At 43.4% G+C, this 13,838-nt stretch overlaps 1 long non-coding RNA gene across 1 annotated transcript in view; it reads left to right on the top strand.

Annotated features, from left to right (window-relative positions):
• Positions 1-13,838, top strand: part of LOC310767883 — a 936,392-nt gene that overhangs the window by 714,873 nt on the left and 207,681 nt on the right. The window lies entirely within an intron of this gene.

Here is a 13,838-nt window from a genome sequence, read left to right as displayed (position 1 = left end):
AAAACTTAACAGCTGTTGAAAGGGAGAAGTTTCAGAGTGAAACTGGTTTAACGGTAGCAAAGAAGGTGAAATACCTGGGGATTAATTTGACATCTAAGAATGTGAACTTATTTAAAGATAATTATGAGAAATGTTGGACAGAAGTTAAGAAAGATCTAGAAATATGGTCAAATTTAAGACTTTCCTTGTTGGGCCGAATTGCTGTTATTAAGATGAATGTCTTGCCGAGAATGTTGTTTTTGTTTCAAACATTGCAGATTTTGGACAAAATGGATTGTTTCAAGAGGTGGCAAAAAGATATATCTAGATTTGTCTGGCAGGGCAAAAAGCCCAGAATAAAATTTAAGATATTAACTGATGCGAAAGAAAGAGGGGGGTTTGCCCTGCCGGACTTAAAGCTGTATTATGAATCAGCGGCCTTTTGCTGGCTGAAAAACTGGCTGCTTCTTGAAAATACAGACATTTTGGATTTGGAAGGGTTCAATAACAGATTTGGCTGGCATGCATATTTATGGTACGACAAGGTAAAAATCCATCAAGGTTTCAAAAACCATATTGTCAGGAAAGCATTATATAATGTTTGGATTCGATATAAAGATTTGTTGGAAAACAAAACCCCCAGGTGGTTGTCACCAATGGAAGCTAAGGAAGTGAAAAAACTCAATATGGAATCCAAATGGCCAAAATATTGGGAAATTATAGAGTATGAGGAGGGAAAAGTGAAATTGCAGAGTTATGAGAAATTGAAGTCTAAAGTAAGAGACTGGCTTCATTACTACCAAATAAATGAAGTTTTTAAACAGGACAGGAAAATTGGCTTCCAGGTGGAGAGGTCAAAATTAGAAACAGAGCTATTGGAACCCAATACTAAGAATTTGTCAAGAATGTATAACTTGCTGTTGAAATGGAATACACAGGATGAGACGGTTAAATCAGCTATGATTAAATGGGCACAAGACATTGGTCATAACATTATGTTTGCTGACTGGGAACAGTTATGGACCACCGGTATAAAGTTCACGGCATGTAATGCCTTAAGAGAGAACATTATGAAAATGATATATAGGTGGTACATGACCCCAGTCAAGCTGGCAAAAATTTATCATACGCCCAATAATAAATGTTGGAAATGTAAGGAAACTGAAGGTACCTTTTACCACCTTTGGTGGACGTGCCCTAGGATCAAGGTCTTCTGGGAAATGATTTATAATGAAATGAAAAAGGTGCTTAAATGCACTTTCGCGAAGAAACCAGAAGCCTTCCTCCTGGGCATGGTAGGCCAATTGGTGTCAAGGAAAGATAGGACGTTTTTTATGTATGCTACAACAGCAGCAAGAGTACTTTTAGCAAAGTATTGGAAGACACAAGAGCTACCCACACTGGAAGAATGGCAGACCAAGGTGATCGACTACATGGGACTAGCGGAGATGACTGGCAGAATCCGTGACCAAGGGAAAGAGACGGTGGAAGAAGATTGGAAGAAATTTAAAGTTTACCTTAAGAATTGTTGTAAAATTAATGAATGTTAAAATGTCTTGGGTAATGTAAAATAGAATTGCAGTGACAAATAATTGGATATGAAAAAAAAAAGAGTTAAAGAAGGTGCTATAAGAAATTGAAATTAGGGGTTGCTGGAATGACTTAAAACAGGGATGCAGAAAGGGGAGGTAAGGGGAAGTCGCTGAAAGAAGGTTTCAAGAAAGAAAGATCAAGAAATTATACGTGTTTATATGTTTGTTTGTTTATGTATTGTGTTGTATTGTCTTTTAATATGTGTTGAAAAACCAATAAAAAAATTTATAAAAAAAGAAAAGAAAAGCCCATAGGCATCACAACTTGTAGATATACAAGAAACGGATGCCAATGTATTAGGAGGCACTGTTTGTGCAATGGATTCAGACTGTGGTGCACAGCAACCTGACAAATGTGTGATTTGGTGCAGAGACCCCCACAACCATCACCACGACACTTGACAGCTTGTCCCCACCCTCCTCAGCCCCTTCTTCCCCATTAAGGTTGCAAAACCAGTAAGGAAGAGGAAGCTGATAGGTAGTATCACTACTGGACTGGTTGCAGGTAAGAAAGCATGTAGGTGTGAACTCACTGAGGACAGACTGATGCTTGTGGGTAGGGTACACTTTTGCCCCAATAGACCAGCCTTTACTGCTCTGAGCTTCTCGAAGGACCTAAACTTGCTCCCATATGAGGCACTGATGGCCACCTACTTGGATGGCTTTAAAAGAGGATTAGACAAATTCAAGAAGGAGAGGGCTATTGATGGCCACTAGCCCTGATGGCTCTGCTCTGCCTCCACAGTTGGACGCAGCAATGTTTCTGAACACCAGTTGCTGGAAAGCACAGGCAAGGGGAGGGTTCTTGTGCTCAGATCCTGCTTGTGGGTTTCCCAGAAGAGGCATCTGGTCGGCCACTGTGAGAACAGGAGGCTGGACTAGATGGTTCCCATGTTCTTACAATCAGTGTGGATGTGAATTAGGGGCCCAGGCTCCCTTGCTTATTTTTGAGGCATTCACTGTTGTTCTGTTGTGTACTGGACTAAGGAATAAAAGAAGAAAACACGAAAGTTGGCCTTTTCTTTGAACAGTGAGTGGCGGCTTTTCTTTTGCAATCCAAATTAAATACCCTCTACTCTGCTACATTGGCTCATTTGCCTCTGCTGATTACAATGACTTGGCCATCTTTAGCGATGATTAGAACAGTCAACCCATTAGAAGATTTTCAGTTGATCATTTACTTTTTTAACCGATTCATCAATCAAGCAATCCATTAGAAACCCTTCAGTATCTGAAAAGGGCACTTTCCACAGTTAATGAATGAATATCCCTTGTTTGTCTTCCTGACTCCAGGAGGTTCCTTGACCCATATGATAAAACTGCAGGGCTGCTGTTTGCTCTGTGTCACCTTGTGGATTGATGCCATGAAATGGTTCCTAGATAGGAGCTGCTGGGCAGACAGGGTGCGCTTGGACTAGATCACCTTTTGGTCCTTTCTAACCCCATAATCAGATCACTTGGGTCCAGTTCACAAGACACAAGCATGCTCACCAGGAGCTGACTGCAACATCAAGAGATAGTTGGGCAGATCAGCAGGTTCCATCCACCATAGATTCCATCACTCATGCTTGTTTCTGATCTTGCACTACTTTGGCTGATGCATAAACCTGCCCCTGCTTTTTGCATGTAACAGCAACATTATTTGTGCACGCTAAGAATTGTGGGTGTAATTGCACAAAGTTTGTTTGTTTGTTTGCTTTTTTAAAACAGAAGCACAGGTTTCTTTCAAAACACAACCCCAAAGCAGAATCCCGCAAGGAGGACAGCAGCGGCACATATGTATGAGAAATGGGCAAAGCACATGCGCACAACACATTTATATCTATGTAAGTCTTATGGCTTCCCCCTAAAGGATCTGGGAATTGTGGTTTGAGGAAGGCACCAAGAACCCTCCACTACAGAGCTCCCAGTCCCCCTTCTCCACAAAACAACAATTTCTGGGTTCCTTGAGGGGAGGGAATGACCAGACACTATTGCAGCTGAACCCTGAAGGAGAAAGTAGGGATGCTGGTGGAAATGAAGCTGGTGGAAACACGGTCGAGTTGCCCCTGAGCATGTGCAAAGTTTGTTTGCGGTCAGTGTTGAGTCGTACATCTGGGATGACGATCCTCAGCCAGTCAGCTTGGCAGGTATGCTTCAGCACTGAAGAGCACCTCTGGGTCCCAGGAGGGAGCTCACATGCCCCCCCCCCGCCCCACCCCACGGAGCCAAGGCTTTTGACATTGTGTGTTTATCCTCTCAATTTACTCCCCTCAACAGCTGGTGCTTGTATAAACTTTGCGCAGAGATTACCGGGCCCTGCAGGCTCTGCGTGGTGCAAGCATTTTTCAAACAGATCAGTAGCTTAGCCTGTTTCAGTGTCAACATCTAAATAATTTCAGCCCCTGAGCAGTGTGAACAGGAGTGTTTACACTCCGAAGCTGACCTAAAACAAATGTTTATGGAGGTGACTCCTGAGCGTTGAGCCAGAAAGCTGCAGCGGCGGAAAGCCCTCTCTGCTTGCAGAAGGCACAACTGGAGCAGATGCTGGAAGTGTGTGTGTGTGTGCGTGCATGTGCAGATGGCCTTGACCTCTGCATTTCAGTGCCTGAATTTAATGCCTCCCCTCCCCTTTATAGTGTCCTCCGGGTCTCACTCAACAGCACTTAATAGCCCTCATCTAAACTTAGCTCTTGACGCCTGGGCTGCTTGTAAGTGTTAAAACTGATAGAATTCTGCCATAAATTTCCTGCCAAGATAGTAGTCAACAGGACCGGGTTCAAATGCTGCCTGATTGTTTTTATTATTATTAGTGTGTGTACGTGTGCTAATTTATCAAAGGCAAAAGCCCCCAGCTTGAGGCAACGTCATAGAATCATAGAATTGTAGTGTTGCAAGGGACCCAAAGGCTTATCTAGTCCAACTCCCTTCAAAGCAACATCACAGGGTCTCCTGTTGCAGCGCTCTCCTGCTGAAGTCAATGCTGAAATGGAAGTGCTTAAATCTGGCTGGATCAAACCCGCTCTGTTTAAAATGCAGCTGAAAGGCTTGGGGTGGAAACACCATCCAGCCTGAAAGACAGGTGTAACATTAAATTAAATTAAAAAGTCAGCGTCAGGAAAAGAGGGCAAATGGACAGATAGAATGAAACTTAAGACAGCGTTCTGAATGCTGCCTGGGCTATATGAAATTAATAATGGAAAAGACAACATTTCTGTGAAGACACGCTGCTGATGACAGGCCAGTCCCTTTCAAAGTTTTTCTATCCAGTTCTAATAAGCTATGAACTCCGCTTCCCAGTGACAGCCCTCAAAATCCACAAGTCCTGTCTAACAGGACTGGATGAGCAAACATTCTCTCAGTTATCACATTTTAATTGTATTTCCTGGGGCTGAACATGTGTTAATAAAGGAGATCTTTCTGCCTACCTGCAGTTTCCCTCATAGTCCCTTCTGCCCCATAGATTCCCTTCCAGCTGGCCATCTTCTTCCCCCCCCCCGACTATATGGAGATAAATGCTGGGTATGTGTACATTTCCCAACATCAGTGTCAAGGAAATTTTTCAGCCCAAGGGTTGCATTCCCTAGTGGTCAGCCTTCTGGGGGCCACATACAAAACTGGAGGGGGCCAGATGCAAAACTGGGTGAGGCAACTGATGTGGCAAGGGATGGGTGGGCCTGTCCCTTTGGATTCTCTCAGCTTCTTATACATCCAATTTTACGTTTGGTTCTCTACATTCTTCATCAAATTGCATTAAAAAAAATTCTCATGAAAATTCATCAGCAGTTCAGTGTTGATTTCTCCTAATGATGTGTACCTTAGGTCAAGCAATTTCTTCACATATAATTCATTTTCCTGCATGCTCTTTTCAATGACACATTTATTCTGATGAACAACCTCCCCCCTCCCAGTTTGTTTTTGTAAACATTGCTTGGTTGGAGTACATTTTTGAAAAATTCAGATAAATGCGAATTCCTGCATTTTGGTTCCCGTATTATTTCGGAAAGCGGGAGTTTGGGATGTTTGCCGCTAAAAGTGAACCGAGTCAAATCCCCCCCCCCATCCCTAAATGTGACTGTATAGCAGGGATACATTTCAGCCATGCAAAGGCCTGACATTTTTGCACCAGCCTGCGTATGAGTGCGAGCACAACACAGAGGCAAGCCAGAGACAGCATTGCAAGTCAAGGCCACATCCCAGTGAGACAAAAGCAGCAGAGGATGGTGCAGATCCAAGCCAGTGGGGGAGGGCATGCCTTGGGGAGAATCCAGAGGTCCAGATAGATTAGCTGGGAGGGCTACATTTGGTCCCAGGGCTACCTTAGGCTCCTTGCACCCTCCTTCCAGCAACTGACCTCCCACCTTCCCTCAGCTGACCCTCAGATGGTCTGTAGGCTCACACCCCACTCACTTGTCCCTCTCTTGAGGGGATGAATTCAGAGCAGGGGTCCCCCAAATTTTGAATCTGGAGGCAGAACTGGAGACCTAAGAAAGTTTCATGGGCAGCACAAAATACCCATTTTGTAAAAGGAAAAAAAAGGAGATACTCAGGACCTCTCCTTCCCAACGAGCAAAATGCATACCCCAGAAGAAAAAAAGCTCAGGTGGAAAAAAAGCAGTCCTGCACCTCAAAAAATATGCACCCCCTCCAACCAATGCAAATACAAAAGGAAACACACATTACAGTGGTACCTCGGGTTACAGATGCTTCAGGTTACAGACGCTTCAGGTTACAGACTCCGCTAACTCAGAAATAGTGCTTCAGGTTAAGAACTTTGCTTCAGGATGAGAACAGAAATCGTGCTCTGGCGGAGCAGTGGCAGCAGGAGGCCCAATTAGCTGAAGTGGTACCTCAGGTTAAGAACAGTTTCAGGTTAAGAACGGACCTCCGGAACGAATTAAGCTCTTAACCAGAGGTACCACTGTATTATTATTTTACATATATTAAAATTGGGAGGGGCAATTGGTGGGTGGCAAGGGGTAGATCAGAGGGTCACTGTGGTGCCTTTGGGAGCCACATTGAGAACTTGAGAGCTAGAGAATGTTTCTTGTGCTTCTTTCCAATGCAGCCCCTGGTGGTCCATCCCCCCTCCCTTCCTCCTCACTTTAATTGAGTATCATGATTGGCTGCCTGGTTTGGATCACTCACGGAGCCTGAATCTCCCGTCTGCAAGATTGCATGTGTCTGTTCGGGACTCTTACTTGGCTAAAAGGAGAGGGAAATAGGGGCATTCCACTGGGCCTTTCCTGGAGGCAACGAGGTGGGGGACGGGTTTGGCTTGCATTGCCTCCCGTCTTGCATGCAGATCTGGGATCCTCCTGTGCCCAGGCTGAGACTGCTGGCCTTGAGATGCAGCAGTTACCTGCAAGCAAAACAAGGTGGTGTGTCCAGCCCAGCCAGTGTGGAGGCTTTGGGTTGGGCGGCCAGGCTGGCCTCACACCTCCCTTCCTCACTGAGTGGCCAACCCAGAGCTGGACTTCTAGCTTGCTCACATCCCCTTGAGATGTTCTTTTTTGGAAGCCAACCAGGAATTTTGAATCAGGCTGCCTCCCCTCTCTTCCTATACATCTGCATGGTAGAATTGGAAAGGGACCCAGGGTCATCTAGCACAACCCCTGTAATGCAGGAGTCACAGCAAAGGAATCCCTGGCAGATGGCCATCCAGCCATCACCTTCTGAGGGAGTCCATTCCACTGTTAAATAGCTCTCACCACCAGGATGTTCTCCCTAATGCATACTCAGAATTGGCTTGCTTTTAATTTGCTCACACAACACTGTGTAATAATGTCTCTGTTAGCTCCTGTGATATTATCTTAATTTTTAATCACTGCTGCCCAGTTATTCTCCAGTTTTATGGCGTGTTTAGCATGCAGAGCACTGTGAAATTCCTCTCTCATTCATCCCCACAACAGCCCTGCGAGGCAGGGTTGCGGTAATGAAAAATGCGTCAGAATAGAGCGTCTTCTTGCTTTTTGCTGTTTTAATGCCTCACTTCTGCGTCTTGCTAATAACATAATTGCCGGCAATATATTAAGTGGGCTCCTTTAATTATGATGTTTGCCTTTTCTGTTACAACATTAGGAGGAAGCCTGCCATCCCCCTGGGAATTCGTGTAGACAAAGCTCATAATTATATTTTAGCCCTTGAAAAATGAGATTATTTGGGTGCCATTCAGAATATGCAGTTGGGCAAATCTCCAGGGCCGGATGGCCTAACCTCAAAATATTATAGATCTTTGGAAGATTGGATAATTCAACCACTAAAGGAGGTCTGTAATGAAATTTTGGAGGGGGGGAAAGCGCCAGAGTCATGGAAGGAAGCCTATATTACGCTTATACCGAAAACTGAGTCTGAAAAGACACAACTTAAGAACTACCGCCCCATATCCCTGCTCAATGTGGATTATAAAATATTTGCTGATATTTTGGCTAATAGATTAAAAAAAGTATTAGTGGAAGAGATACATAAGGACCAAGCCGGCTTTCTCCCAGGTAGACACTTGTCTGACAACACGAGGAATATAATTAACATTTTGGAGAAGTTGCAAGTGAACATCAATACTAAAGCAGTTTTAATTTTCCTAGATGCGGAGAAAGCCTTTGACAATATTTCTTGGAATTTTATGAAGAAAAATCTCCAGGGGATGGGGGTTGGTCAAGGGTTTGAAAATGGTATAAGTGCAATTTACTCAGAACAAAAGGCTAAACTAATAGTTAACAATGTGGTGACAGAGGAATTCAAGATAGAGAAAGGGACACGACGAGGCTGCCCAATTTCCCCATTGCTTTTTATTTCGGTCCTGGAGGTTTTGCTAAATATGATTATAAGGGACCGTCTGATTAAAGGTATACAGGTCGGAGCCAAACAATACAAACTGAAAGCTTTCGCAGATGACTTAGTTTTGACGTTACAGGAGCCAGAATCTAGTACTAAAAGAGTATTAGAACTGATTCAAGAATTTGGTCATGTGGCAGGATTTAAGTTGAACAAGTTAAAAACTAAAGTTCTTGAGAAAAATTTAACACCGATTGAGAAAGAGAGGTTTCAGAAGGAGACAGGTTTAACATTGGTTAAGAAAGTAAAATACCTGGGGGTTAATATGACTGCTAAGAACTTAAACTTATTTAAAGATAACTATGAGAAATGTTGGTCAGAAGTGAAAAAAGACTTAGAAATATGGTCAAATTTGAAGCTTTCCTTGTTGGGTCGAATTGCTGTTATAAAGATGAATGTATTGCCAAGAATGTTATTTTTGTTTCAATCATTGCAAATTTTGGACAAAATGGATTGTTTCAAGAAGTGGCAGAGAGATATTTCTAGATTTGTCTGGCAGGGCAAAAAGCCCAGAATAAAATTTAAAATATTAACTGATGCAAAGGAAAGAGGTGGATTTGCCCTGCCAGACCTTAAACTTTACTATGAATCAGCAGCATTCTGCTGGTTGAAAGATTGGCTGCTTCTTGAGAACACAGACATTTTGGACTTAGAAGGTTTTAAGAATGTTTTTGGGTGGCATGCATATTTGTGGTACGACAAGGTTAAAGCACATAAAGCATTTAAAAACCATATTGTCAGGAAAGCATTGTTTAATGTCTGGATAAGATATAAAGACTTACTTGAAAATAAAACCCCAAGGTGGCTATCACCGATGGAAGCAAAGGCTCAGAAAAAGCTCAGTATGGAGGCCAAGTGGCCGAAATATTGGGAAATTTTGGAGCAAGAAGGAGACAAATTGAAATTGCAGAGTTTTGAGAAATTAAAAGATAAAGTGCGAGACTGGCTTCATTATTATCAAATAAGAGAGGCCTATAATTTGGACAAAAAATTGGCTTCCAGGTGGAAAAATCAAAATTGGAAACAGAACTGTTAGATCCCAAAACTAAGATACTTTCAAGAATGTATAACTTGCTGTTAAAATGGAACACGCAGGATGAAACGGTTAAATCTGCTATGATTAAATGGGCACAAGATGTTGGACATAACATTATGTTTGCTGACTGGGAACAGTTGTGGACCACTGGTATGAAATTTACGGCATGTAATGCCTTAAGAGAGAATATTATGAAAATGATATACAGGTGGTACATGACACCAGTCAAGCTTGCAAAAATATATCATCTGCCAGATAATAAATGTTGGAAATGTAAAGAAAATGAAGGTACATTCTTTCACCTTTGGTGGACATGCCCAAAGATTAAGGCTTTCTGGGAGATGATCTATAATGAAATGAAAAAGGTATTTAAATATACCTTCCTGAAGAAACCAGAGGCCTTTCTCCTGGGCATAGTCGGCCAATTGGTGTCAAAGAAGGATAGAACTTTCTTTATGTATGCAACAACAGCAGCAAGAATACTTATTGCAAAGTATTGGAAGACACAAGATTTACCCACCCTGGAAGAGTGGCAGATGAAGGTGATGGACTATATGGAATTGGCGGAAATGACTGGCAGAATCCGAGACCAGGGAGAAGAGTTGGTGGAAGAAGATTGGAAGAAATTTAAAGACTATTTGCAGAAATATTGTAAAATTAATGAATGTTAAAATGATGCTGGATTGAAATTAAGTGGCATTAGCAACAAAGTTAAGAAGAATATGCAAAAATGGATAGATAATGGATGAAAATATATAGCTATAATATGTTAAGATATTGAGTTAAGATAAATGAAAGAGGGTAAGGATTTGCTGAATTGATTATGTAAATGGGAATACAAAAAAGGGAGGTATGAGGAGGTCAAGGAAACAAGCAAATGAGCTTAAAAATATCAAAAAATAGATTTGTTTTTAACTTTTTTACCTATTTGCTTTTTGTATCTTGTATTTTTCTTTCTTTCTTTTTTCTTCTCTATGTATTTTTGTATTTTTTGTATTTTTTCTTATTTCTTCCTTTTTATGCTTTCTTTTTACTCTGTAAACTTCTGTTTTTTGTAAAACCTTAATAAATATTTCATAAAAAAAGAAAAAAGAAAAATGAGATTATTTGTTCTTGCTTTTAAAAAAACAATAACCAAGGTGGTGAGGGGCGGGGGGGGGGGACCACAGGCTTCCTTGGAAAATTTCAGAATCAATTATCAATTAAAACTGCAAGGACTTGGGTAGTAAAGCGAAGGGGATACATTGATCCTGAACCAGATCTCTTTAGTCTCTCCAAAGAATGCAGGACATGCTGAAACATGGATCTGGCCTTATTTTCCAAGGGTAGGTCCTCTGCAAAGCTAACTGGTTTGACTAACTGGTCAAATCCTGCTATTTTGGTGTGTTCCGTTTGCTCCCATTTTCAGCTGGGGGGGGGGTCCACATCTCCCTCTGCTAGGTAATCAGGGCCACACCTTGATCTGACCTTTGGAGGTGTGGGCCCTGAGCAGTGAGCAGGTGATCTGCCAAGAGGGGCGGCACAGAGCTCCAGATGGTGAGTAAGTGAGTGAGCCAAGCTGCATTTTGCGGGGGAAGGAGGGGGAAAGGGGGGTGGCTGCTGGGGAATCCAATACAAGGGGGACGGGAAATCCTGATCTAGCGATGGCAGACCTTGATAACACAGAGGAGAAGAAATCCACATCTATCCAAGATCCGGATTTTGTCCATGCTCAAGAGCCGAGAGAGGCAGAGGAAGAGAGATGGAGGGAGAGAGATAGAACATGAAGAAAAAGTGCCATAATAATATTAATAAAGATGTAACGATGTTTTGGGGAAAAGGCTTGCTGATTCAAACAGTTAATTAAAATGCACTAAGGGAAAAATCTATACAGAGTGAATTAATCTCATCTGCAATTATCCAGCCCGTTCCCAGCCGCTCTGCTGGTGTCATGCATCCAAGATAAGGCCTCTCTCTCTCTCTCTCTCTCTCTCTCTCGTGTGTGTGTGTGTGAGAGAGAGAGAGAGAGAGAGTGTGTGTCCCATCTGCAGCCAAGCCTTGGTGATGCCGGTGCTACTGAAATATTCCAATCTTGTTTCCATAATAGCTTCTGTCAGTGTTACTGACAGGCTGGGCATTAAGTCTTTGGCAAAATTGTAAGGATTATTAACATGCGAAGTTTTCATATCCTTTGACAGCTGTCTTCCCCCTTGGGATGCTGGGTGACTGATTTCGATCATCTTCCCCAGGCTTTCTCTATCTTCAGTGTCCTGATCCTGAAGATCCACCTGGGTTTGCCTGGAGTCATTTGACCTCAGGGGGCGTCACTTTGGTATCTCAATAAAGCTTTCCCAGCTTGTGGCTTGCATTCACGTGTTCACAGCGTCTGATTAATCTTTCTCTGAGTGCTGCTCTTGTCCACCTCAGCCCTCCATTCCAAACGGCGATGTGATTTCCTGCAAAAGTTCCATCTCCCATGAGAAGAGGGAGAGGGAAAGCTTTTGCCCCTTTATGTAAATGCAGGCAGAATCACAACTGAATTTGAGATGAAACTACACTGCAGCGCAGTTCCCCTCCTTCCTCTAAAACACGGACTGAGCATCCTGACATTTTCACCTCTATTATACACTCTGGAACTCCCTGCCTATTGACACCAGACAGGTGCCCTCACTGGACTCTTTTCGGTGCCTGCGAAAAACATTATTGTTTAGACAAACAACCTGATCAGATGGGCAGGGTACAAAGAGTAAAATTGTTATTATTGTTTTTACCCAGACATGTAGAATGTTGATGCATGTGATGATCTGTTTTTAGTTTACTGCTGATTTTATCTTTTGAATGCTGTTCTATTGATAATTTCATTGTTTTATTCTCTTTGTAAACCAGTTTGCTTTTTTTAAAAAAACAACAACAACCCAACAACAATCAAATGGTGTATATATTTGATTGGCCTCAACCAGAGCCAGGGCTTTTTCGACTGTGGCTCCGATCTGGTGGAACGCTCTGCCACAAGAGACTAGGGCCCTGCGGGACTTGACATCTTTCCGCAGGGCCTGCAAGAAAGAGCTGTTCCACCAAGCCTTTGGCCAGGGCACAGCCTGACTCCCTCCTTTGGCAATCTTCACAGAACTCTAGCCCAATGGTTGCCATCAATTTGATTTTAATTAATTTTATAATTAAGTAATTTTAGAAAGTTGTATTATTTTATTGTTGTTAGTCACCCTGAGCCCGGCTTTGGCTGGGGAGGGCGGGATATAAATAAAAATTTATTATTAGTAGTATTATATTTTATGAAATAACTAAATAAGATAAATAAGTCACCTCTCTTCTGTGGCCCCCTGTCTAGCAAACACAGGCTGAACCTGTGTCCTTGGCTACCTGCTTCATAATAAACACCTTGATCAGCACACCACAGGTGCAACAGGCACCCCTGGGGGGGTTAATCCAGATCCCACTCTTCTCCACAGAGCCCTAACTCCTTGTGCTTGGCACCCTCACATTAATCCCCCCACCCTGCTTTCTGAAAGCTGGGCGATATTGCAAGCTGCCCATGAATCTAGTAATGCCGCTGTTGACTTTGCTCCTTCCGCAGCCGGGGAAAGCAAACGGTGACAAGCCTGAGAGGAAGAGCGCTTGCTCTTTCATTCGCTCGCTTGCTGGGCGCTTGGTATTTAATAGATAAGAGCAGGTGGGGTTCCAGGCTGTTGCGGCAGGCCAGTCCTCTGCGCCTGCCCTGGAATGCTGCGGCTGCCTGGGTCAGCCAAACAGCAGGCACCTAATCCACTTCAATCTAGTTACTGTGGCAGTCGCCCTGTTAAATGGAATGGGCTATTGATTTTTGTCTCACTTCCAGCCAATGTATTTTCCATCACGGCTCTGAGTAGAATAGAGGAAAAGCACTCCTTATTAACTGTTCTGCCATTCAGACCGGGAGCGGGGTGAGCGGCTCAGGGAGCAGGGGGTACATGGCAGGGGGACTGGGGGGGGGAGAAACAGGCCCATAGGAGGCAGGAGGTGACCAGCTGCATCCCAGAAGACCCCTTGGAGCATTTATAGGGCTTCAGCTCAATCACTTGTAAGGACCCACAAAACCACGGTTCCATGATTCTGGAAGTGGGCCAGGAAACACAAGAACATAAGGAAAGCTTGCTAGTTCAGGGCAGTATCCTGTTCCCACAGTGACCAAGCAGATGCCCCTAAGGGAAACCAGCAAGTAGACCCGAGCACAAGAGCCCTTCTGCCTTTCTGTGGCTTCCTGCAACTGATATTCCAAAGTATTGCTGCCTCCAACCAGTGACGTAGCATGGGTTGTCAGCACCCAGGGCAAGGCAAGTAATTTGCGCCCCCTAACCCGTGGATTTGCGCCTCCTAACCCGTGGATTTGCACCCCTAACCCTAACCCCCAGATGTTGCGCCCGGTGCGGCCGGCCCCCCTGCAC

The sequence above is a fragment of the Podarcis filfolensis genome (assembly GCF_964270895.1).
Source record: "Podarcis filfolensis genome assembly, chromosome: 8".
NCBI lineage: Eukaryota > Metazoa > Chordata > Lepidosauria > Squamata > Lacertidae > Podarcis > Podarcis filfolensis.
Note: the sequence above shows the minus strand (reverse complement) of the source record. Positions and strands in the feature narration are given on the sequence as shown.